A 25,320-nucleotide genomic window follows, 5' to 3' on the forward strand; every position below is an offset into this window, starting at 1 on the left:
TCACTTTGCATTTGCACCATCAGTTTTAGAATATTCACCCAAATCTTCAGCCATTTGAGACTGTGTATGGTCCTGAGCTGCTCTTGATCTTAGTTTGATCCAATATGGTGGCCATGTTTGGCCAGCACTTTACCCACTAAAGTTCCTTATTCTAATGTTGCCTTCCCTGCCATTTTTCTTGGCTGCCCCGTACGTAGGCCAACAGTGTATTTGATCTTATCCAGAGTGTAGGAAAATCATTTTTACTTCTGTCAATATATCAGATGTGTTTTATTTCTGTATTATTGTTTTATGTTTCCTTTCAATGTAGGTTTCTCTGTCTCTTGAATGTGTTTATTGTTGGGTTGGATGAATGCATGGGTATAAACCTTAAACCTAGCTGTAATGGAGAGGACTACATTTGGTTTTGATTTATTAGTATAAATATTCAATCACACAGGTGTGCTTAGAAACCATGTTTTACAAGCTGCCAGAAAGTTACTTTAAAGTAATGAAATGTATAACGTAATAATCTCTTTCCACCACAAAAGACATTATGGAGAATTCTCTAATTTGCCCATTGTGCTGCTAAATCCTGATTCAAAGCATCAGACATCTAGAAACTGGAACTTTAAAGGTCAATTGATTACTCTATGCCCCTATTGTTTCAAACCACCAACACTTTGGAACTCAGGATATTGCAACTCATGGAAAATTATTGGAAACACATATGTTCAGTAATGACATCACAGTGGCATGGTATAATTTTCATACCATCACCAGCGTACTACGGTTCCACTCAGCTACTAACAACATAGGAGAAGAGATCCAACTACTGGTCATAGTGCTTCCTTTGCAACACAATCATCAAAAATCTTAACAAGGTTTGATGAGGACTCGACTACGTAAGGAATTGAGACAATTTTAAAGATTTATTTCGTGGAGTGAAGCCAAGACTTGAGCTTGTCATTGCTTTCTGTGGTCATTCACGCTGTGCTGCGACAAGGAGTTGGAAAAACAAAATAGCTAGTATGTAAATAAGAGCAAACATGAACTTTATTAGTTCCACCTTTCTATAAATCTGTACATATACTCCTGGGTATTGTGTAAGTCTGCAGCAACGAGGGACTAAAGTCGTGGCATTGTTCTAATATCTACAAACCTGGATTAGCACCCCCTACCTCAAAACGCTATTAGGACTTTTGAATGGATTAATAAAGTTGATGCATGAATAAAATATGTTAAGTTTGTAATTCTGTCAATGATCTGCTCTTTCCTCTGTGGGTACCGATTACCAACAAGAATAACAAACAATAGACGCAGTCATCTGATATCTTTTGTTTTCCTGGTGATTTCTACCATTTGGTATGTTCCACACCGACAGAAGTGAGAATCAGACTAAAACTCAAATGGTTGGACCAATACTTACATCAATACAGTTTGTCTCTATTGCATGTATGATTTACAAAATTATAAAACAAATATTAATATTAATGTATTACACAGGTAGGTAATACCCATACATCAAATCACATAAAACATGAAATTTAAAATGACTAAACGTTTTAAAACATTTTTAACTCTTATCTCCACATTTTCACATCTCTCAAAGGCAATTGACGTAACTCTTTATTTTTATCTAGTTAAAAGGCTTTAAATTACAGCACCATCTTAAAATAACACGTCGGCCACATTTTTGGTGGCTCCGTTGATGCATCTAAGACAGATATGATATGAGCTGTGTATGTGTATATATACACACACAGACACACACACAATCTCTGACTACCCAAATAGAAACTGCATTCCGTCTTCAGTGCAGAAAAATGCCACACATTATAATATACAAATATGTAATCAATTAAGGCTATGGTCAGCATACCCATGATGAAATCTCTAGTGATTACTGTCGAATAGGTTTAACTTGAAACAATGTAACCTGATTTTTCTGCTTAAAGGAACTATCACGAGGTCCCTAACATGCATTTTGTGTTGTCTAAACCATATCTTAACAACAAAGTACCCAGATAAAGTGGTGGTATTTTTCTCTTAAATAAACATCAGTACATCTACATGATTCAGGTCTGAGATATGAGCTAGAGCTGTTCTTTAACTCAAGCAAAAATATACTTTCAGCAAGGACACTAATTTGCAAGCTTGCAGATTCCAGGCCTAATAAAGCATGTGGAACAACTTGGTAGACTACAAATAGAAAATATCACAACTGAACACCAACTTTATCCATCACAATAGTACCAGGACCTCCCCATACTTGGCAAGTAGATAGCAAAACTGAAGTTATTTTTGCTTGATATGCACTGAAATTCCCTGCTTAGGGCATCATCTATCGGGCAAAGCAGTATCCCTGAGTGGGATACCTCTTCATCAGTTCACAAGAGGTCTCCATGTACCCTGATATGCCAGGTGCAGGAACTCTGGGCCTGATTGGCAGCTGTTGAAAAGTAGTCTGGCTGAACACCCTTCTCACCCCACTCATTGCCCCCAAGATGCAGTCCCTTTCTGTGACCCTCTTGATATCTGTCCAGGCTTTAGGTAGTTGGTATGTGAGAGCGCAATAGGATCTGTTTTCTGCACAGTATGGAGATCTGTATGGAGATTTCTTCTTGATAATACCAGATCTGTGCTATTCCATTACCATGTGGACTATCATGTAATTGCACCGTGCAGAAGAGAAATTAAAGGCCGGAATAGTTAATTCCAGACCTGCTAAGTAGAGACCTCATGCACCACCCTACTCTTAAGCGGATCCATACTTTCAAGTAAAACTTCTCAATTCTGCTCGATAAGCTGAATATTGAGATATCAATGAAAACATACAGTCAACAAATACTAGACATATAAACCCCTTAATTTTCCCAATTGGAACTCAAAGTAAGTGTACCTCTGTATTTCCCTAAAACCAATTGCCTTCTCAATATTGATTTGTAGGATGATATCATCATTATTTCATTTGCTTCGGTCATCAGCTATTGCAGTATGCATAGAAATATTGTATTTGTGTTAAATAATGCATTTACTTTGAGATGACAACAGTTGATTGGGTGACATTGCACACTATCTAGTTTTACTTGGAGAACTGAAGTTCAATTATTGACTTGTGTAAGAGCCATCGTAATATTTCATTACGATTTAAAACCATTACTGTATTTCGTCCTCAGTTTCTCTTTCTAATCTGTTCATAGTTTTTTGCCATTTAAATTAGCATTAGTGACCACAATCTGATTTCTTTTAAAAGCAAACTGGGTTTTTAAACTAAGATCTCTTTTTGTTAATTTTTGTATATTTATTTTCTAATTGATATATTATTTAGTAAGTGTGACATGGCTTTCAAAAGGGAATGCCCTCAGACTTAAGATGGATCAAATGACTTTTTTTGGTGTAGGATACATTTAAGAGCTGATTGGACTTCTTTGAGAAAGTGAGGCAAGAAGAATGCTTCTTTTTGTGATAGCTAGTTGGTCACTGCATCTCTACACTTCATTTAGATGGTGATTGTTAATGTTAATCTGCGCAACAGTTCTCCTACAACTGCTAAATTAGTAGTAATACGTGCATCTATCAGCATCTGTTCTGAGTCTTTGTCCATTGATCATATGCCTATGTACCAAATGGTTAATGCTTATAAAGAAAAATACAATTAAGTGTTGCTCTTGCTCAGTGCTATCCTTGGCCACGACTTTAGGTAGTCCCTTTCATTACCCAGGAAGAATGTGTGAAAACCTGTTTCCTGAGCAGGTCTCTTGAGTCCCTATTTGTATTGTCTTATGAAAGGGAGACTCTCCTAGTAGCCATGGTACCAGCATGAACAAAATAGTATCTATTAAAGGTGTCAAAGTGTCTTCTTAAGAGGGTCCCAGTTAAGAGGAAAAACACAAAGGGAAAAGAGCTTCCTTGGCAATCTTGTAGCTCTTGATTGATGATGCAAAGTAATACTGAAGTGATTAGCAAGACACCAGACCTTTTTCCTGACACCAGGAGGAAGAAAATAGCCAAGCAATTGAAAAAAGAAATAGATTCCAGTAGAATTTCTAACTTTGTGAACCCAAAAATCAGGAACAAAATATAGTAGCAGTGGTATGAGTAGTGCAACAAAAAAATAAGGAATGAATGTGTTGTGGAGCATATTTCCTCCTGGAAATGAATACCTTAGTTAGGATTCAAACAGGAACGGACATCACAGGAAAAGTCTCTACTTCATCTTGGATTGGAAACTTTTAATAATATTCTTTAATGTGCACTTACTTACATAACTGGTTGTTCAGTGGTGGTTCTTCCACAGTATAAACTATACTTAAGCTTAGACGTTTTCTTTGTTCTCTGATTCTCCTATAACTAAGCCAAGCCAGCAAACTGTCTTACACAGGCACATATTTTGCCTCTTTTTGGTATAGAGGACGTCTTCATAGTGTTATAGGGACAATTACCTTATGCCTGTGTTTATATCTGAGATAGTAGACTGAAGAGATCCAGATCAGATTCTTCCCAATAATATGATAGCATACACTTACTAGAAAACTGTTCTCTGTCTCAGTGGTTTCAAAACTCTTGTCGTAATGCTAATTTCAGAATCCACTACATTAGACCCTGATTATTACTGATGCACCTTTCCTATGTTACTGAGGGCAGTATTGTGTGTTTATGTTTTGGAGATGACTGTTGTTGCATAGACCAAAATGGTCCCGGTTGACGTGGACAATGTCCATGTTTTCTTAATTACTAGGTAGCATTTACACTTATCTGTTGAATGGTTATGGGTGTTTGGCAGTGAGCCTTTCAGACTACATTTCACCTTGTCGTTTATCTTGCTATAGTATATAATGCTTCTGCAGGCAAAGTAGACAGCCCTATAAGAGTAGCAAATTAATTATATTGTCTGGCAATGGATATGCAAATGTGTGGTGTCAACTGTTTTATGTTTGTGCTACCAAATATCTCCAGTTAACCTCACCTTAATAGCGGAGGTTATTAGTCTCTCAGGGACGCGTCTTAATCATCCCATTTGTCTTATTGCAATTCTTTTGCATTATTCAAAAGAGGTTCAGGACCATTCAGGGCAGATACTTATTTTTGATTGCACCTTAGTGGTGACATGAAGTATGATGGTCAGGATCTAGGAGAGAACAAGATTCTGCTTCAGAATTGTCAAGGTCAATATGATCTCTTGGTAAAGAAAGATGTAGGACATTCGTCTCAGCCCACTATTTCTTAACTGGAATGCTTATTTTCTAAAGCTCCAGACAAATATCCGAGAATAAGGCATTTATTTCCTGGTTAGTTGGTTTGCTATTTCCTTATGTCAGTCTAAGATTTAGTACTGTATTTTTGAAGTCTCCTTTTCAATCTGACAGTATCTTCTTGTGCATTTTCTTTTCTGTGTTGCTACTTAGGTCACATAAATTAGCATTAGAATCTTAGTTCCTGAGATATAATGTGTAATGTGGATCAGTGGTTGCATGATCCAATTGTCTGTGGTATCTAATTTACCAATAGTAATTTGCTAGGAGAAAGGACCATAAAAACATCCTGAACTGTATACTCCTACAATTATTTTGCAAGAATGCCTCAATTTTTAAGCATAAACTCTTGTGTTCAAAGGAATTTTGTTATGTTAAAGCCCTTTTCACGCTCTTTTTTTAAAACATACTTTATTGATTTTACAATGTGCTGCGCCACGGGTAGTTGAATACAATTGGTACATATTGAACTCCGCAGGGACGGAGCAATACAAGCATCACTGTGCATATAGGTAATATTCAAAGCGGAATTGCGGACCGATATGTAACTATTATTATTTCAGTACTGTTACAATACCATAAATCTATTTCAAGCTGATATCAGACAATTCCGTTAACACAAAACAACCCCAGACGACAGTCTTCCCTCCCTCCCAGCTCACCCCCAATTAGGCTCAATCGAGCTTGGATCACACCTTAATCCGCTTGGTGTTGTCTGGTTGAGACTCCAGCCTACAATGGGCCCTGTAGTGTATGGGCATAAGGGCGCCAGTCATAGCTGCGTGCCAGAGGGAAAATATATGCCCAATGTGTGTTATGGCATTGAGGGATCGATTGCCTTGAATGCCTCCAACATCAGATCCCAGTCCAAGGAGATCAGCGTTTTCCTCAGTCCCTTATATTCCTCCCTCCTGATGATTGCACTCTCTGCCCTACCCAACTGGATTGCCTCCTCATGCCAGTTATGCACTGTTGGGGGGAAGGGCCGATTTCTACCTCATGGTGATGGAGCGTTTTGCAATGATTAGAGGTAGGTCATCAAATCTGTGCTATACTTTCTGTGTCTTATGACCAGGACATAGCCCCAATATGCATCACTCCACTTTGTCCCATCTAGGGTTCCCCGCTATGGTTTCTAATACATGTGCAATTTTGTCCCAGAATCCCACTAGGCATGGGCATGCCCACAAAATATGTAGTAAATCAGCGTTGTCTGTATGGCATCTCGGACATCTTCCCTGTGCTGTGGGATATATGCAGTTTAAGCAGTTCGGGTGAGGTAGGCTCCATGAAGGATCATGTATTGTATAAATTTGAATTTGGCATTACGAGGCACCCTTTTAGGGTATTCCAGGAGGGAGGCCCAGTCCTTGTCCGTTAGATCCTTACCCAGATCTCTAGCTTATTTCTCTTGAAGTGTCGTAAGGGGGATCTCTGCATGTGCAAGGGTACCTCTGTAAGCCATCTAATCAGGTGACGGCCATTTCCCATCACATATATAGCATGTGTCAGCTAGAGTTTCGGGGGTTCCTTGTCTTCCGGCGCTCAGTGTTTCTTCACGTACCTGACTGTAACTGCATGTAGGGTAAAAAGAGAGTTTGGGACTCACTGCGCCTGGATGAAATTATCGTGTTCTATAAATACACCATCCACAAATAGCTCCCCGATTGTAGAGACACCCTCCCGTGCCCATTCCTGTATTCTCCTCCTAGTGACCAGCCCGTCACTAGGAGGAGTGTATCCTTTTCATGCTCCTAATGCCATTTGTCCCAATACATTCTCACAGATAGGGTTGATGGCTATTTGTATTTAATTTAACTTGGATATGAAAGGATTGAAAGAATTAGCCAGTGCTTGAACGCAGCTATTCAGACATTGGTGAGCTAAAGACCTCTAATGTACCTCAGCTCCCCTCTTACTATCCGAAGGGGAAAACCATGAAGAAGGTGTTGAAAATCCTGAAAGCAATAAACTGCAATTATGTTATGCAATAAACAGCATAAAAACCCATCAACAATAATTCTATACATAGTAAATATGTAGATATCACTAAACTTACAACATGGAAAATCGGAACAGTTGGGATAATAATTAGGTTTCCAATTGACGAAAGGGTTAGTCGTCAGAGTTTGTTAAAGGAGCCCATAAATAGCACTAGAAACATTTCCTGAATCTATTTGTAATGAGTCCAGGAATCAAGGCCTCTTCTTCCCCTAAACGGATCAGGCCAGCAAGTCATGGCAGTTTAGGCCACTGTAAATACTTCTCTTTGGATTTAGAAGATTTCTTTTTCACAGCATAAAGTATCTTTCTTGAGCTTGGTTTCACGAACAGATGATGGTGAGGGGCACTTTGAGATTAAAACCTTGCAGGCCAGAGATTAAAACTTTGCAGGCCAGACAAGATACTTCAGTAGGTTAAAGCAGAAAGTCAGTTCCTGAGACCTCCACAATGGCCTTTCGCAGTGGTTTCCCAGATGGTTGTGTCGAAATGTGAATTTCAAGTGGATCGCAGATCATTTGTGCTGGAGGAGCAGCGAGATGTGAGTTCTGAATGAGGTTTCTTTCTAGACATACAGCTACACTCAATTTGGAGACACTTTAAATTGCTACATCGATCGGTTTCCGTTTGTACTATGCTGCCATTAGGCAAAGTCCTACACAACTCTCGCCCAATTAAATTTGTACCAACTGTTTCTCCTTCAAATTATTGACACAGCATTTTGAGACTACATTTTAAGACTTCAAGGTGCTTATCTTCTTTTCTCCATATGACGCAGCTCGGGTACAACTCGTAAATACCTTCAAACCAACTAGACGTGTGCATACCACAGATACACACTGTCTCAGAGGCCGTGTGCCACAAATCCTGTAAACAAAGCAGAATGATCTTTGCAATTGTAATGATCAGACAAGGCTCCTGTTAATCATGAACAAAATCTCCTGGCAAGTAAGCTCTTTAGCTGGCAGGCAGGCAGGTTGTTATCCCCCCCCCCACCCCTCCCCCAAGTATGTAGTAAAGTGTTGACCTGCATCGGTTATCAAGACAAGCCTGTTAACGCTGCTAGGTGGGACTTCTAGCTTCTTAAATTGGCAGCAAATCTCTCTGAGATTAGGCCCCATTGTCTTTCACAATGGGGAGAACAAAACAGTTTCCACAGACAGTACACTGCATTCCCTTTGAGATGTCAGGTACCCACCCCCGTCACAACATCATGGCTATCTACCAAGCAGTCTATGAAAACACACTGCTGCCGCAGAGGTTATTGACATTGTCTGGGGATACAGCAAGTTACCCAAGAGCTTGTTCACAGCAGACTGGGAGTTTCTGTTTAGTGGAAGACATTATTCTGTGGAAGGTTCTGACCCTCTCTCCCTTGGAATTCTATTAGCTCTGCTGTTAAACAGTGCTTTAAATGGGAAAAAATAAGTGCAGGTACTCATCAATTTCAGCAGTGAATGGGGGAGGGGCAATTGTGGGTGGGGCTAGAGGCGGAGCTTGGAGGCAGTCATTTAATGGGAGCCACATTTTCTTGGAGCCAATTGTGCTTGATAACATAGAAATATTTCTGCTATCTGTAGTGTATTTGTTTTTTCCTTCCATGTGCAGAAGGACAATGGAATCGGTGGAGCGGGCATGTCACTTAACTAGATTAATACTGGAATTCGGATGACTACATACAACTTGCCAAATAGACACAGGTGGGCTGGGACAGGTAAAGCCAGTAGTGTGGATGCTGATGGACTGACTGCCTGCCCTACAGTCGACTGCCCAGCTGATTGATGATGAGCCAATGTGTGATAGTGGGTGATACACTGCCCCACCCTCCACAACCCCTCCCTCCGCTTTGGCTGCCAGCAGACTGGAGCTGCGAGGGGCGTGCAGTCTCATCTCGGGTGTCACACAGAGAGTAAATTAGATTTAATTTTCCCCAAGACATGGTGGGGTAGCCCTGGCGTCACACGCACACCAACAGTGTGATTGACTGGGCAGGGTCTGATTGGACGCTGCACTTTCATTCACAGAGGGCCGCAGGGCATCCAAAACCCCTAACAGCCCTTTAGTGATGCAAATGAGCCGCTGCGGGATTGCTCAGCAGCGGCTCCTTTCAGAGGTGTACACTGCCCCTCCCTCCATTCTGCCTTTTCTGATTCTGCAGCATTTGAACAGAGCGCTTTCTGCGCAGCTGCACAGTCTCCAATGCCATTTACTCTGCCTTGCCTGACTTTCCCCAAGAGTACCAGTGCTCTCCTTGGCCAAGGAAAAGTTCCGGTACTCAAAGGGAGAAAATTAAAAAGTGGCGGTACTCAGTACCCGCCCATTTAAAGCACTGCTGTTAAAGGATAAAGTAACCTTTATTTCTGAATCACAAGGCTGTGTATGAACTCTGGTATAATCTACACAATCCCATTAGACAACACCTTGGCTCAGCAGCTTGCCTTTAAAATACATTTCAAAAATGTTCCAAAAGAAATTAAGCTTTTTTATGAATTTAGACAATGTATAATTACACATTTATTTTGCTAGTGTCTGGAAGAGTTGAATCTCATATGAAAGGCTGTTAAAATCGCTCTATACACACCCCGCTTCTGATGTTAAACAGTCTCACACAGTCATAATATAAGAAAATCAAGATACAATTTTACTTTGACAGAGCCTTTGCTGGAAGAACTTACTTTGTATTTGCAGAAGAAGTGTGTGAGGTGTTGTAATTTTCACAAGTGGAGTCACGGAGAAAGCTATGAATTTTGCTTACTCGAATAGTGCAATACCTTCTACACAGGCCTCTGAAAAGGAGCTTTCCAAGTTATGGCTTCCAATCTATGCTGTTCAACCTACACAATTTCTGTAACATTTGAAATATGCTACAGCAACTGCCTCATCAAGATTTTACCATGAAACATTTAACATTCAGATTGTCACAGAGGATTTAGATGGATGTCACTTAAGTTTTCTTCGACCGACTTATAAACCTGTTTGGTCAGTTTATATAATTTACTCTTTCGGAAGATTGGCAAGGGTAACATCCGACTCTCATGGGCCCTACTCATTTCCCTACTAAATTCAGCTAAAATTAGTCCTAGAAAACACATTGACAGCTGTCAGACGCAGCAAAAGTTGAATAAAACCAAGACATCAACAATCTGCTTAAGGTACCAACAGTATATTGGATTATTAAGAAATGTAGAGAGGGCAGAGCACATCTTATGACCCTCACAATGATTTTGGGTCAATACAGTGTTTTAAAGGCAAGAAACCATTAACAGGATTAACATTTAAAATCTAGTGTTCAACCCTACTGTTTTCTTTTAGTGAGTAGACCAGAGAATGTAATATTAAACTGAACTTGGAAAGTACAGCTCTACAGTGATGTTTGTTCACTTCACACTCTGTACCCTTTCAGTGTGTTGTGTGACTCACTTGAGCACCAAGCACGTATTTTCACTGGTTACTTTACTGTCACCTTTTTTTACAATTTGTTTGTATTGCAACTTAGTCAAAATAAATATTTTCTTGAGAGTCTCAAACTCTTAAGCCTATCACGCAACAGTCCATCTCTCGTATTGCTCATGATTAATTGATTTATCTTCTGTTATAGCCAGTAAGTTACTACTTTCTTAAGTGAAAGGGTATTTCCTTATAGTGACCACCCCTCTACTTAGCATAAGTCAGATATAGTTATTGACAGAGCAGCAGCCATACCTGCAGTTAAGATAAGAGCAAATTGGTCGTGTACATTCAACTACAGTGTGTTACAAAAATGGCCTCTGTTTTTGTTGCCAAACTATAACATTCCCTTCTTTCCTGCTAGTCCCGAACACATCAGCAGACCATTGCTTTACCGCAGTGTGGACTGAGCGCTCATTAGGGGCATAGATAGTACCAAAAGGGTTTTGCTCTCAAGCAATTGGATTGCAAAGTCTGCAATTGCAGACAGGACAGTGCAGTTTATATAGCTGTGCTGTGTCTTTCGGAATTATGCATGGCTTCATTTGATACATTGACTAAAAGTGTGTGCATTCGCACGAGGCAGGAGGTGAAATTTAACCTTTAACCAATGTATTTGATACCACTCTGCAAGAGGAGCAATTTGTGTTAGTCACTGGGGTGGTGGTGGTTTTTATAACATATGCAACATTTCTTTCTGTGATTCGGTGCACATGTAATATGTATATTTAATGTGATCAGGTATCTCACATCAAATGAGAAATACCTTCCAGAATAGATCTGTGTGATACAAGCTGTCCATATACAACTTCCCTTTTTTGTTTGTATATGTACAAAGACAAATTCTTCAATGTGACATATGTATTGAAGCCGTCAAGATCATAATAACCTGGAGTTCACCAAGCCCAAGGGTGATGTGGTGAAGGTGATCGATCAGATATTTGAAATGAAGCTTAGACTTATGTTGTTTATTTGCTTTTAGCCCTGATGAAGTCAGAGATGCAAACGCATCGAGTCTGACAAAACACGTGTTGGCTATATGAAGAACGTTGTAGCATGCAAGAAGAAGAGTAATTGTGACCTTTGAAGAAAGTATATTTGAAATAAAAATCGGACTGGAAAGAAGACGAATTGGAATAAAATTCTTTAACACACACAGAGTGGTGCTCAGGATAATCTATTTTCTGTTTAAGGACTGGATGTGTCTAGTCCATATGTGTGGGCATTAGTGGCTGTCTTCTTCCTTTGAGCACACAACCTGAGACTTTTTGTATTTGACTGTGGGGAACATTGATAAGTTTGCGCAATAAGCCTTTCTACGTTCAGTTTTTATCACTCTGCAAGGTCATTGCCGTTGAGTAGGAACCACTGATATGCAGTCTGTGGACAACATTCAAATTAGTAAATGGTGGTTCAAGCTACTGAATGGGAAAATTACTAACTTCTGACATTAGTTTGGCAGCTTGAAGCTTTTGAAAATTCACTTATTCTTCTAACTGCAAGGCGAAAAGAAATGATGGAAAACTAAATGTATAAAACCACATCAGTGTACATTGAATGATGAAATACATTATGTGATCTGAGAGGCATCTACAGTGTGTAGTGTTGTAAGTGTAAGATTGATGTCCTCCCTTGTGTATTGTATTGACTCCACCAATGGTAGAGCCCTCAAAATACGTACCCCAAACAAGCAAGATGCTTTTCCAAAGTCAGCCACTTGGAGTGATGTGGCAAAGCATGTGAACTAGACTAACCTCAAGCTGCAGAACTGTTAAGTGAATAATGTGGGAAACACATCACATCAACAACTTTAGTTATGATGTGAGAGCTGTTGGGGTTGACCCAGGCACAGAGCTTGAAGATCTGGCCAATGGCATATGTACTCAGGCTTAACTTTCTTAACCAAAATGTCTTTAAATTGTGATCTTACCATCTGGAAAATAATGCTCTCCTCAATGTATGAGGGACTCTTCTTACACTGCAGCACTGAAATATACATCATAAATATTAAGGCAAACGTCACTTATATCTAGAGACCATGGCTACGTTTGCACACTAGCTCCTATTGATCTCTCTGCAGTACTGGGTGCTGTTGGTCATGATATCCTCCTCCATCCACTCCATGTATGGCTGGGCATTGAGGGAATAACTCTATACCTTACTTCTGTCCTCTTGCACACACCAGGTGAAACTTGCCTAATTCAAATCATCCCCACCATCGTGCAACAGGGTTCTGCCTTTGTCTTCGGCACCATTAGACATTGGTATGACATTGTTGCACAAAGTTTAGGCAATAACCCTACTGCCAGTTGTGAGCAAATCACCTGGTGGAAATTTAACTGGGGTTGCTCAGTGACTGAGATCACTTCCAACTCTAATTACCTCATTGAAATCAAACATGGATGCATACTGGGAGCCCTCAAAGAGTGAGGTCCAACTTCTTGAGCTAATGGTTTTTTGATCTGTCCTATCCTCTTTGACAAGGATCTCACATTCGAACCACATGCTGGAATCTGACACAGTCATTAAGAACACAACCGACCAAAATACAAACAGGTATTTGGTTACAAATTTTCATGTAGCAGACTTTGGAAAGATACTAGGGTGGTGTTAGTGCATACCACCGGTTTTGCTTTATATTTATCAGGTTCACATATTCTGTTCCAGCTTCTTATACCTTATTCATCCTTGGAAGAGAAACATTTGCAGCAGCTAGGAAGTCCGTATTTCTCCTCTTTGATAGTATTACGTTCTTCCACTTGTTCCTCTGACTCTGTTCTCCATTTACTCATTTATTACGCCCTTCCACTGGTTAGATGGGGTAAGCATGTGTACCTCTACGGGACCTGAACAACAACCTCAGCTTCTGCTAACAGAAAAAGGAGGGTGCTGGGGGTTTGTTAGGATGGGGATAGGCCTTTCAACATAGGTCAGCATTTTCATTCTATGTAACATTCTGGAGGTTAGGGGAAGAGAGCCTAGACCCATTCAGGATAGCCACACCAAGGCTTCCCCATCCTGCGACTTCCCCAAAGACTGTGTGGATAACACACAGGCGTAACAGTAGTCCTGACTCTGCTGTGACTAACACAGTTATCCAGTTCGCCCCTGATGGGTAAGTAACATTGGGGAAATACCCATTGTATATAGAGCAGCCTGACACTCCTGTCAATCCAGGTAAGGCCTGGAGAGAGTGTGATTACATGAATGTGAGGAGTGTGCGAAGACTATGTGATGCTTTTATGAAGCGTCTTTTACTTCCTCTGCAGTTTATTCTGTATTCTTTAAATGCAATGTTAATGCCCTGCATAGAGCAACTTTTTAGGACACCTTGCAAAATCTTTAGTGTGTTTAAACCTTTGCTTTATATATCTAATTTGTGATTGAAATGCTTCAGCTGTGTGATTGCCAAAAGGTAATCCCATTCAAAGAAATGGACTTCCATGCCTTATGCCTGACCCACAGCCCCTTCGTGGCATGTCTCTCCAGTGCCTTCCTATCACGCGAGCTGGTGCTTGAGCTGGTCCTACCTTAATTACTGTTCCTCAGTTAAATTGTGCCCATTAACTGGGCTCATGGTTTCACATGGTACAGCTCCCTTCTGTCACAAAAAATTCTGTAAAATTTAACCATATGTTCCTCTCTGCCTATGAACTTTAGTGGTCTATTTTAGGTCCTTCACGAAATACTTACATGATTTCAAATCTTTCTCCCCTTGCTTTAATCACTCTGGCAAGGTTTGACCTCTATACTGATCCTCTCTTTAAATAGTCGTTGCACTTGAAATCCGTTGACCTGCTGTATTCTTTTCAGAGAAATATTGGAATTCTCTATTGTCTGTTCACCCACTCTGTTGTGAAAGATACATATAAATTATCATTCATGTTTAATGAATTCCACAGTCAACTGTGAGAACTCCCCCTCCGAAGGTAGTCACTCAATTTCATACTAGACAAACTCTCTCAACTAGTGGTCAAGCACTCTACATCAGCAGAAAAGACCATTCATGTATATGGATGATAAAAGAGCACTGATCTTTTACATACTGCACTACTTACCTGCTATTGATCAGTTTGTCAAACCCTTAGGTAGGATCAAGTCATAACCAAGTGAGGTATACATAGATGGTTTGCCGGTGGCATTGATGTGACCTTTATTGAATGATTATTTAAAATCTTTTACAAAAGCAACAAAAGTGCAAGTTAAAAGCATAGAATCGGATTAAAACAGCATGTGTAAAAAGCAAAAATGCGTACAGTGACTAAAAAGAAATGTCCGTTTGCTGGCAGCATGTACAAAATTTGCATGGGGGGGAGCAGAGTACAAATATCAGAGGTGGTGGGACATAGTTTATTCAGCTGACTCTTCTCTGGCTATTCGTATGAGCATTTCAGCAGCCGCATAAAACTTCCCAATTAATGCCAGCTCCATCGGGACTATGGTGGTGTAGATATGCCTTAAGGCCTCCTTACATGATCTAACACTGTGCTGTATGAACATAGTTCTTAGATACAAGCGCCTTGGAGAAAGCAAAACTGGGCAACAACAAATAACGTGCTCCGCAGATTCTGTGTGATATTGACACAGGTAGCAGCCGGAGCCACTTGATGACCAGTTTTTCCGGTGGCATTGAATTTGCCTGTTAGAAAGCCGGCAGACAAATATCCGGATAAGGTATGGCTCACTCCTAACATATCAGATTTGTAAGACTGTATTTCGCCAGCACATCACTCAGAATGCATTAATTTGACTAGAATGTAGACACAACAGCATATAAACAAGTGTCACATAGGATGTAGCCAGAAAACCTGGACAGCCTCTAGACAAAGTCATGCATGAGAAACTTTTCTCGAATTTACGTGCCCATTTTTAACAAGGGGGTCCTGCTTTCACGGCTGTTAAATTGGGGCCAGCTCACCGTTTGCTCTCCTTTAAAGAAAATATATGTTTTCAATCCATCTCTCCTCCTTTTTAAACTTGAGAAGTGTGACAAGGACGAGTCCCCCATCAGTGAGCCGCCTCTTAACCTTCCAGTTCAACCTTCGATAAATAATCGGCCTGCCATGCCAATAGACTCTGAACTGAGCAAGGAAAAACAGAATCTCAGTACTTCTGGGTCTTCCACCATCTGTCTGCAAACTAAAGAGGATGAAATGTTAGTCCTCTTAGACACAGCACACTGGTAACACGTTCTGACGTGGCTGCACATCTGTGGACGTGGAATGTGTCACTAAAGAAACTGATGTTAGCATGCCGGGGTGGTGCCTATATAGGCACTATGCTCATCACATCTTGTGCAGACGATGTCAGCGTGGCGCCATCTACCAGTGCGCAGAGGTACTGTTCAAAATATTCTGCATTTCAGTCTGACGCCTGGGTAATATTTTAAGGTAAGGAATATGCAATCAGATAGTCTCTACCAAAAAAGGTGTTACCAGTGGTACGTAACTTGCTCTTGTGTTTCTTTCCTTTCTTTTTAAAATAAATTTATAGAATACATAGGCTACCCCATCACTGTTTTTGCAGGCAATAAGCGCTTGAGGCTTCCTCTGAGAACGGTTACGTTCTGACCCAATGGTTCCAAGTACCATATTTGCCCTGGCCTCTGTGCCGATGCCGACTTCTCCTCCAAACCAAAAAACTGAAAGGCTTCTTATTTATGGAAATAGGTAAGGGCTTATTTATGTGCAGGTAATATTGGACATGTCCATGTATGATCCACTGGTGGGACCGGGCATTCAAAGGTCCCATTTTAACAGCTATGAAAACAGCTGCATCTCTGCAACCAGGGTGCAGGGTACTCACTTGTTGAAAATGGAAAAGAGTTTACTCCACTATTGGAACTTTCATAGATTTGTATTCTTGAATAATTCCCCTTTGTCAAGATGGAAGTCCCTGGTATATTATAATAGCAATGCAAAGTTTAACATAAACTAGAAAGGCCCTAGGCCCTTTAGTTTTGTAACATATTATAGTCATTGTTAAAAAAGAGACCAAATATAGGTTCCAACCAATCAGGTTGCCCTACCCTCTAGAACACTCCTGAGAGAAGCTCCAGCCCCTCAGATTTTCTACGGCACGTCATGCTAGGGTGTCTCCACTGAGCTCTGCTCAGTTGTCTTCGTTCTATAGGTGTTCAAAGTCTTTCTCACTCGTTTTTTCTTCTGGATAGAGGATTGTGGACTTCTAGACACTTCAGCTTCACTCTTTAATTCCTTTTTTCCTGTCTTTGCTGTGTCAGATAAGGAAAAGAGCAGCCTCTTCGGTGCTTCTGCTACCTGCTCCAAAAAGAGGCTTCATACCGATGAACCCCACAAGGACTGCATATATTGCCTTTACCCCATAAGGCCAAAGAATGCAAGGTATGTTGCACCTTCTTAAATAAGACATCGAGAGACCATGAGGTGTGCCTACTACTATGGTCTCAGAAGCTAAAGGCTAGAAAGGGCCCACTTTCTAGTGATGATAGTGTGGAAGCATCATCTACCTCTTCCAAAAGGTCTCATAAAAGAGAATGATCGCCTCACTCTCACTCTTCAAGTGAAAGACCTAAAAAAAACTTTAAAAAAGACCACACATGGGTCTTACATGCGCAGCTTTTCAAAATCTCCTCACAAACCGCGACAGGAGGTCAGAGAACATCATTCTGAGGAGACCAGACAAAAAAAATCAGTTCTAAACCGCCTACACCACCCCCTCAGGGGAGGCATGCTTTTAAAAAACCAGCTTCTCTACCTCTGCATGACAGACTGCTGACGAAAAACTTACTGCCGACGAAATCTTCATCGCCCTCGACGAAGAAGACCCCATCATCGTTAACACTTGCTGCCACCGTCCGTCCATCCATGTTGGATCCCAAGAAACCCTCGTCGACGAATCCTACTCAACCGTCGATGCCAGCGCCGACGACACCATCATTGAATGGTCCGGTTCCAGCGATGGCTCCACTTCCACTTTCACTGACGACGACAACTTCTTTGATGTTGCACCCATTGACAACCACTATGGTTTTGTCAGTGTTGGCTACATCTACAGCTCCGTCGACTACGTCGACGACAAAAAAATCTGTAAAAAATAAGACAACAGGACCTAATAAGACACCTGACAGCACAGAACATCTCCCCTGGTGAAGTGACACAATTGGTTCTAACTCCGCTCTTAGAGGAACAGGGTTTGGATGAAGAGAGTCCATTCGTATGTGCACAGAAAGTGCCAAGAAGACGAGTATGAAGAAGAGTATGAGGATCAGGGTTATATTTCTCAAGACAAGTATCGCTAACAGTATCCGACAAAGATGGTCTGCATGCTATCACTGATGCTTACGGATTTAGAGTTCATGTTGTCTGATTATAAGAAAAGTTTTCTGGCAACATCTATCTGCTTCTGCTGCGCAGCCTTTCTTACCAAGCCCAGCACTGTCTTTCCCTCCATCTGCTCCACAGCAAAATCAATCTGCACCAATGAACGCTCCTCCAGACAAAGAAGGGAGGTGCCTTGACAATGCAGGGAAAAGATTATTGTCTGTCAGCACTCACTGTTAGAGCTGTGAACTTTCTTACCGTTTTGGTTCAATACGACCGCCAGATTTAGTGCGAAGTGGCACCGTACCTAGATCAACTCCCGAAAGAGAGTAAAGCGAGGGCCAAAAAGATCCTGCAGGAAGGAGAGCGCACATCCTTGGAGGTCATCGACTGTGCCATGAACCTTGAAAGCATGGCCTTTAGATCACTTGCAGGTGCAGCCATTGTACTCTGCCAGGGCTGGCTCAAAGCAACATCGTTCTGCGCTGAGGTCCAGAACAAGATCCTTGACCTCTCTTTTGATGGAGAAGCTCTTTTCGGCAAACACGTTGATGATGCGCTTCAAAGTTTCAAGACGTATACTGACACAGTTAAGTCGCTGGGTATGCTTGAGTATTGTAGAGTATTCTTTCAAGGAGCCCGAGGAAGAGGTCTTACATCATACGTAGGAGCTTTCCAACAATATTAGTAACACCTCCTCATCACAACCTTATCATCCTCAATACTCCCAATGTCAGCCACCTCCAGTGGCATCCAGCAGGTACACTCCAAGAGGTAGAGCAGCACGACAAGAAAAGGGTTCCGCTAGTCGTCAATGACCACCTTCAGACTGCTGCTATTCATCATCCCTCATTGGTCAAGTTAAGGGGCAATATATCTGCATACCTTCACCACTGGCAGAAGATCACTACAGACCAATGGGCCCTCAACCTATTTGTCCATACTCTAGAGTTGCTTCAAGTCCCACCCCCATTTCACCCCAACCAGCAGTTATAAAAAATGTGTATCTCCTCCATCTAGAGATCCTTTCCATGATGGAGAAAGGAGCAATAGAGCCACTTCCAGCATCGCAGCGATGGGGTGTTCTACTCCTGTTTCTTTTTGGTCCGAAAAAAGTTCAAGCAATGGCGACATAGTCTCTACTTGAGTACTCTCAACACCTACCTCAAACTACAGTCCTTCCTCATGGTCATCTTGCAGGAGATTCTGTAACTCTTTGAGTCAAGGGGATTACAAATCCATCCTTGAATTACAGGATGCATACTTCAACGTCCCCATTCATCCCTCTCACAGGAAGAACCTGCGATTCACAATAGCCAGGAGTCACTGTCAATTCAGAGTCCTACCTTTTGACCTCAAGTTCGCACCGCAGATATTCACATGGTGCTTGCTCCTTGTAGCAGTCTTTCAAAGTGAACAAAAACACCAAGTGTTTCCCTAGTTGGATGATTGGTTGGTCAAGGAGCCATCCATTTCTGCAGCTCAAACGTCCACAGCTGCCTGCACAGAGATGCTCAGCAAGTTAGACCTTACCCTAAACCCTGAGAAGTCAGTTTTGCATTCTTCAAAAACTATCTCCTTCCTAGGAGCAACACTTGACACAACACTCCCACAGTCGAGAGACCATTTAAACTGATATCACTAGCGCCAATCACACAAATAGGTCTCTTTCAGTTCGGCGTTACAAATCCCTCCTAGGGATGATGTCATCCTGCATCCCTCTTGTTCCATTTTGTATAAGGATGTGTCCTCTCCAAGAGGAGCTAGACAAACAATGGCTACAGGCAGAGGGATCTTTTGGACGATCTACTCATCATCACACCGAATATGGTCCAAGCCATCTCTTGATGGACACAATGAAAAATTATCTCAGTCAGTCTGTCTTTTCTAGCCACACCTTCTCCTCTCGTCATTACTACTGATGCCTCCCTCAAGGGATGGGGGAGCGTACCTTCAAGACTTACATGTCAGCATCCGCTGGCCGCAGTCACATGCGATCTTCACATCAACTTCTTGGAGCTCAAAGCAGTTTGTCTGGCATTACAGGCATTCCTTTCAGAAGTATGAAACTCAGCAGTTCTGATCAGGATGGCCAACACAACCACAATGCCATACATCAACCACCAGGGTGGAACCAGATCTTTCCTTCTCTCTCTAGAAGTGCAGTTCATCTGGGAATGGGCAATTTGCAACACAGTATCCTTAAGGGCAGAACATCTTCCCGGCAACCAGAACACAACAGCAGACACTCTCAGCTGGCTAAAGTCGTAATGGCATGAATGGGAATTGGATCAGGCAACTCTCAACAAAATATTTCTCCAGTGGGGTAAGCCAAGTCTCGACCTTTTTGCAACCCCACAGAACAAGAAATGCCAGTTCTTCGCAAGCTGGCATCCCCATCGGGGATCTTGGGGGGGGGGGAAGTATTTTCGAGGGCATGGTCAGGCATCTTTGCCTACACTTTTCATCCAATTCCTCTTCTACCAAGGCTACTCGTGAAAATGAAAGCCGAACCTTGCAGAATGATACATATAGCCCCCTCCTGGCCATGCCAATACTGGTTCACAGAACTCCTTCAGCTCTCAGAGAAGCACTACTTTCTGTTGGATTCTATTTCATCTCTATTGACGATGTTCAAGGGCCAAGTGCTAGAACCGGAGCCCAAATCTCTTCATTTAGCAGCTTGGCTCCTGACCACAATAAGTTTGCCAATCTGAACCTATCGTTGGAATACAAGAAAATACTCTCGAGCGCCCTAGCGAAGGGATACTAAAAAGACTTATTGGCTGAGGTTGAAGCGTGTTTGTCTTTGGTGCCAGCAATCTAACGTACACCCTTTCTCCTCTTCACCTCATGAGATTCTCCCTTATCTATTGCACTTGACAAGATCTGGTCTGGCTCACGCCTCCATCAACGTCCACCTAGCAGCTATTTCTCTCTTTAGAAGGTCTTCTTCCTGGTCTTCTCTATGGTCAACTAGAACTGCTAAGCAGTTCCTCAAGGACTATTTAGGGTCTATCTACCTGTCTGAGCTCCTCCACGGTTCTGACAGATCAATATTGTCCTCTCACAGCTCATGAAGCATCTGTTTGAACCCATTCACAGAGCTGATATCAAATTCATTTCTTGGAAAGTAGTTCTGCTACTGGCGTTGACATCGGCCAGGTGGGTGAGCAAAATTCAGGCTCTTACCATTCAGGAACCTTTTTCTGCAGTTGAGGGACAATAGAGTTCATTCCATCCCTTCAGACTTTCATTTAAGTGAACCTCTCATCCTCAAAACATTTTTCCCAAAGCCCTACAACTCCAGCGCAAAAGGGCGCTTCATTTGCTGGAAGTCAAAAGATGCTTGAAATTCTACCTACATAAGACTAAGGGCATTCGTAAGTCTACTCAACTCTTTGTGACCTCTAGTGCTCCACGAAAGGGTTGTCCTCTTTCCAAACAGGGTATTGTTCATTGGATTTCCAGCACCACTCGCTATTGCCATCAAGCAGCAGGGAAGCTGCTACAGACACCAGAGCTCGCCCACTCTATCAGAGCTGTTTCAGCATCAACCACACTGTTTGCTGGTGTGCCAATCCAGGACATCTACCGTGCAGCTACCTAGAAGAATGAACACACCTTCACCAGGCATTGCTGCTTGGACTCAGCAGTCCTCAACAGCCCAGCAGTGGGCCAAATGGTGCTGCGGAATCGTTTTTATTAACAGGGATTTTTCTTCTTCACCCCTCCATCCTTTTCTTGCTAACCTATGCAAATTCTTTAATTTAATTCTCCATTCTCGTAACAAACAGTACAAGATGGGGTTGTGGACCCTTTGTCAAGAGGTCCTACGTTTCTAGATATGGCTGAAAAGTCAGGGCATTTCCCTGGTGGTTCACACACGGTGGGCAATTTGAACATCAGGGCGGACAAACTCAGTTGAAGATTCCTAGCGGATCACGTGTGGCGTCTCCATCTGGAGGTGGTGCAAGGTCTCTTTCAGCTGTGGGAAAAGCCTTGGTTAGATCTATACGCCACCTCCAAGAGCACGCTTTGTCAGCAGTTCTGCGCACTGTAGTTTCTAAGGCAGCTCTCGCTTGGAGACGCTTTTCATTCTGAATGGAGCTCAGGCCTCCGGCATGCCTTTCAACCCATACTACTCCTGCTCAGAGTTCTAAAGAAGATCTGGAGCAACCCGCCCTCATTTATCCTTGTGGCTCCGGACTGGGCTCGGAGTGTTTGCTATCCTGAGCTGTTGAGCATCGCCATCCGTCTTCCGATTAGGCTGCCCCTTCAGGAGGATATTCTGTCGCAGGATCACGGGGGGTCCTACATCTGAACCTGTCAACACTGCCTTCTTGTGTGAAAAATGAGCGGCAACAGTTGACAGCCTTCGACCTTTCGCCCTAAAGTCTGCAATGTTATTCTGGCAGCCAGGTGTCCCTCCACCAAAATGTTATACACCTGCCGTTGGGGCAAGTTTATGGCATGGTGTGCAGAAAAGCAGGTTGGCCCTCTTCCTTCTCCGCTTTCTCAGGTTCTTCTCTTTATTCTTTCCCTTGCCCAGCAGGGTTCTGCTCTGGGCACCTTAAAAGGTTATCTTTCTGCTATCTCAGCCTTTCTGCGGTTGCCTGACCAGCCATCCCTCTTTGAATCTCCCATTGTACACAAGTTCTTGAAAGGTTTGCAACATGTTTCCTACTTCTCCCTTTATCATGCCTCAGTGGATCCCTAATCATGTCCTGACGTTCCTGATGGGTGCTCCCTTTTGAGCACTTGGACAACTGTCCTCTTAGGCTCCTTACCATCAAGGTGATCTTCCTGGTGGCAATAACATCTGCCTGGAGTGTTAGTAAGCTTCAGGCTTTGTCATTGAAGCCTCCATACCTGAACATCTACCAAGGGCTGGCCAAAGATGAGAAAGAAGGCCAACCACAATGTGTCCCTTGAGAAGTTGCTTTATATGCTAATCATCAAATTTTCTTTAAAAATATTTTGTTTAACATTTTCTGGTGGTCAAGTTTAACTGTTTTGCGATTGGAATGTGGTTGCAAAACATTGATACATACCATTCTGATTAGGATTTTGGAGGGGACTCCCCTTCCAAATACACGATCGATATTTAGTGGCAAATGCAAATTGCAATTTGCATTTTGTACATTTTGAAAACCTTTTTTGTGAGTGCAAACGGCCCATTTGCGACTGCAAAAAAAGCTTTGTACATCTAGCCCAAAGTGACTTATTTGAAGTTTAGCAGATAGGATACTATATCACAAATGTGTTTAATAGCTCCTCCTACCTGTCACAAGTGCATTATAGCTTTTGGCACTTGTAACATTGGCACAGAATATCTCAAATGTTGACCGAGTATCCCGGATGCCAAACTCTAAACAAGGCCCCTACTCTTGTGCACTCAACAGATGGAGGCAAGAACAGTCTGTATACAGTTAGGGTATCAATTTTAAAAAATGGCAGTTGAGACCTGAGCTCATGAGCAGCAGACATTTGTTCCTTGTATTAAATATGGGGAAAAAACATGTGCAAGTACAATGCGTATAAAATTAGTGTTCAGATAAAGAGTTCAGAGGGAATTTTGACTGCAATAATTATAATTGCATATGTATGAGTAGTTTTATGATTGGTCTATGGTTTTATGTTTCTTCGTTGTTTTAATTTCATACTTTTATGTCCGCATGCCAGATGAATAAGGCTGATTTGATTGATTTGACTGCAACAGAGTAAAATGTAAGTCGAACAGAATGTAAAACTGTGGAAACAAGAACGATGCCTGTGCTGGTAATTAGAATTTAGTCAAGAGATGCTTTTTGAGGTCTAAGCAGTTGTTTGAAGGGAGCAAGTTGCATGTGATCAGAAAGGGTATTCCAGATCCTGCAAGTTTTACTAGGGAATATTGTCGATCTTGAAGCTATGCTTCTGCCCTGGAGGTGCACAGCTGTGCAGACATCATTTTTTGGGATGTGAAAGCCTCATACAAAAGTTTTGAAGTCTTTTTAAAGGATGGGTAAACACAATTTTACACATCCCAATGCAACCTTTGAGTCAGACCCAATATAATAGACATACGTGCTAACATTTTGTAATGCATTGGTTACGCCTATGTAAAGAATAAAGAGTTGTTTTCATCAATCTTTGTCTGGAAAAAGGAAATAACTCCCTGACAGATAAAATGGGAGTGGAGAGGATGTAGCACAGCGGCCAGAGCTGCTGACTCGAGAGTCGGTTCGAGTCTCAGCGGCACTCCGCAACATCCTGTGATTCTGTGCAAATCACTTAATCTCTCCCGGTGATAAATAGTTATATAAAAATGCTGCTAGAATAAAAGGCAAAACTTTATGAAAATATAGTTCCACCAAAGCGGATGTTAACAGTAGTTCAGTGGCGGGAAACTGATAAGAGAAGCAGATATGGAACAAAGTAAATACAGGAAAATATGCTGCAGCCAATAGAAATGGAGGAAAGGTAAGTGGCATGCACAGAAACCAATGAGAAGAAAGAGAGGAGGCGGGCTGTAAGTCCCTTTTAAGTTTATATTAAAAACAATAGATTTCTCAAGCACAGCGCAAGTGTTGTGCAGGCAAAACCTAAAAAGGGAAGTGGGAGATATTTTCAAAATTACTCAGGAGTATATATTTTTTTCCATTGACTTCTATTGCGGCCTGAATCTGGTATCTTAGCATTTATGGAACTTGCAGGTGTGCTGCTACAGGATCGGATATCTGAAATGCAAACATACATTTTTTTCCCTAATTTTTAGAAGCACAGAGAAAGTGTTATGGCAGGCAGAGAGAGCGTGACAAAAATGTTGTGCAATTGCCTGCCGCAGCAGGTTATTGGCAGTGCATACTCCGAATCACACAAGACCAGTCCCTGTCGGCTGAAGCCCACAGAGGAATCGGGTTTTTGCTTGCAGGAATCAGAAGGCAGGAGACTACCATTGCAATAGTTAGTCTCCCGCCTGAATCGGGATGGTTGGCATGTATGAATAGAGCATTAGCATTCCTGATTCGTATATAGGATACTGGGTGTGTGTGATGCACGGGTGAGTATTCATATATTCTGAGTAGTATGTTTTTGTATTCGAATCTTAAAATGTTTTACAGTGCAAAACTGCATTTTCCTAATAGTGATATATGAGAATATTTAAGAATAATTTAGCATGAGGAATAAGACTGAATTATCCCATCATATCTGCATATCATATCCACCATTGAATGGAAGAGGTTTAGATTGAGAGTTCCTACTATCCTCATCATTGCCTCGCAAACCTAACTATGTGCACTGTATAAAGGCCTTTGGTGTGACATGCCCTTGTATTCTTTTGATGCTACTTA

At 41.8% G+C, this 25,320-nt stretch overlaps 1 protein-coding gene across 8 annotated transcripts in view; it reads left to right on the plus strand.

The window, feature by feature from the left end:
- Positions 1–25,320, plus strand: part of CCDC186 (coiled-coil domain containing 186) — a 422,247-nt gene that overhangs the window by 372,506 nt on the left and 24,421 nt on the right. The window lies entirely within an intron of this gene.

Source organism: Triturus cristatus, chromosome 1_2 (assembly GCF_964204655.1).
Source record: "Triturus cristatus chromosome 1_2, aTriCri1.1, whole genome shotgun sequence".
NCBI lineage: Eukaryota > Metazoa > Chordata > Amphibia > Caudata > Salamandridae > Triturus > Triturus cristatus.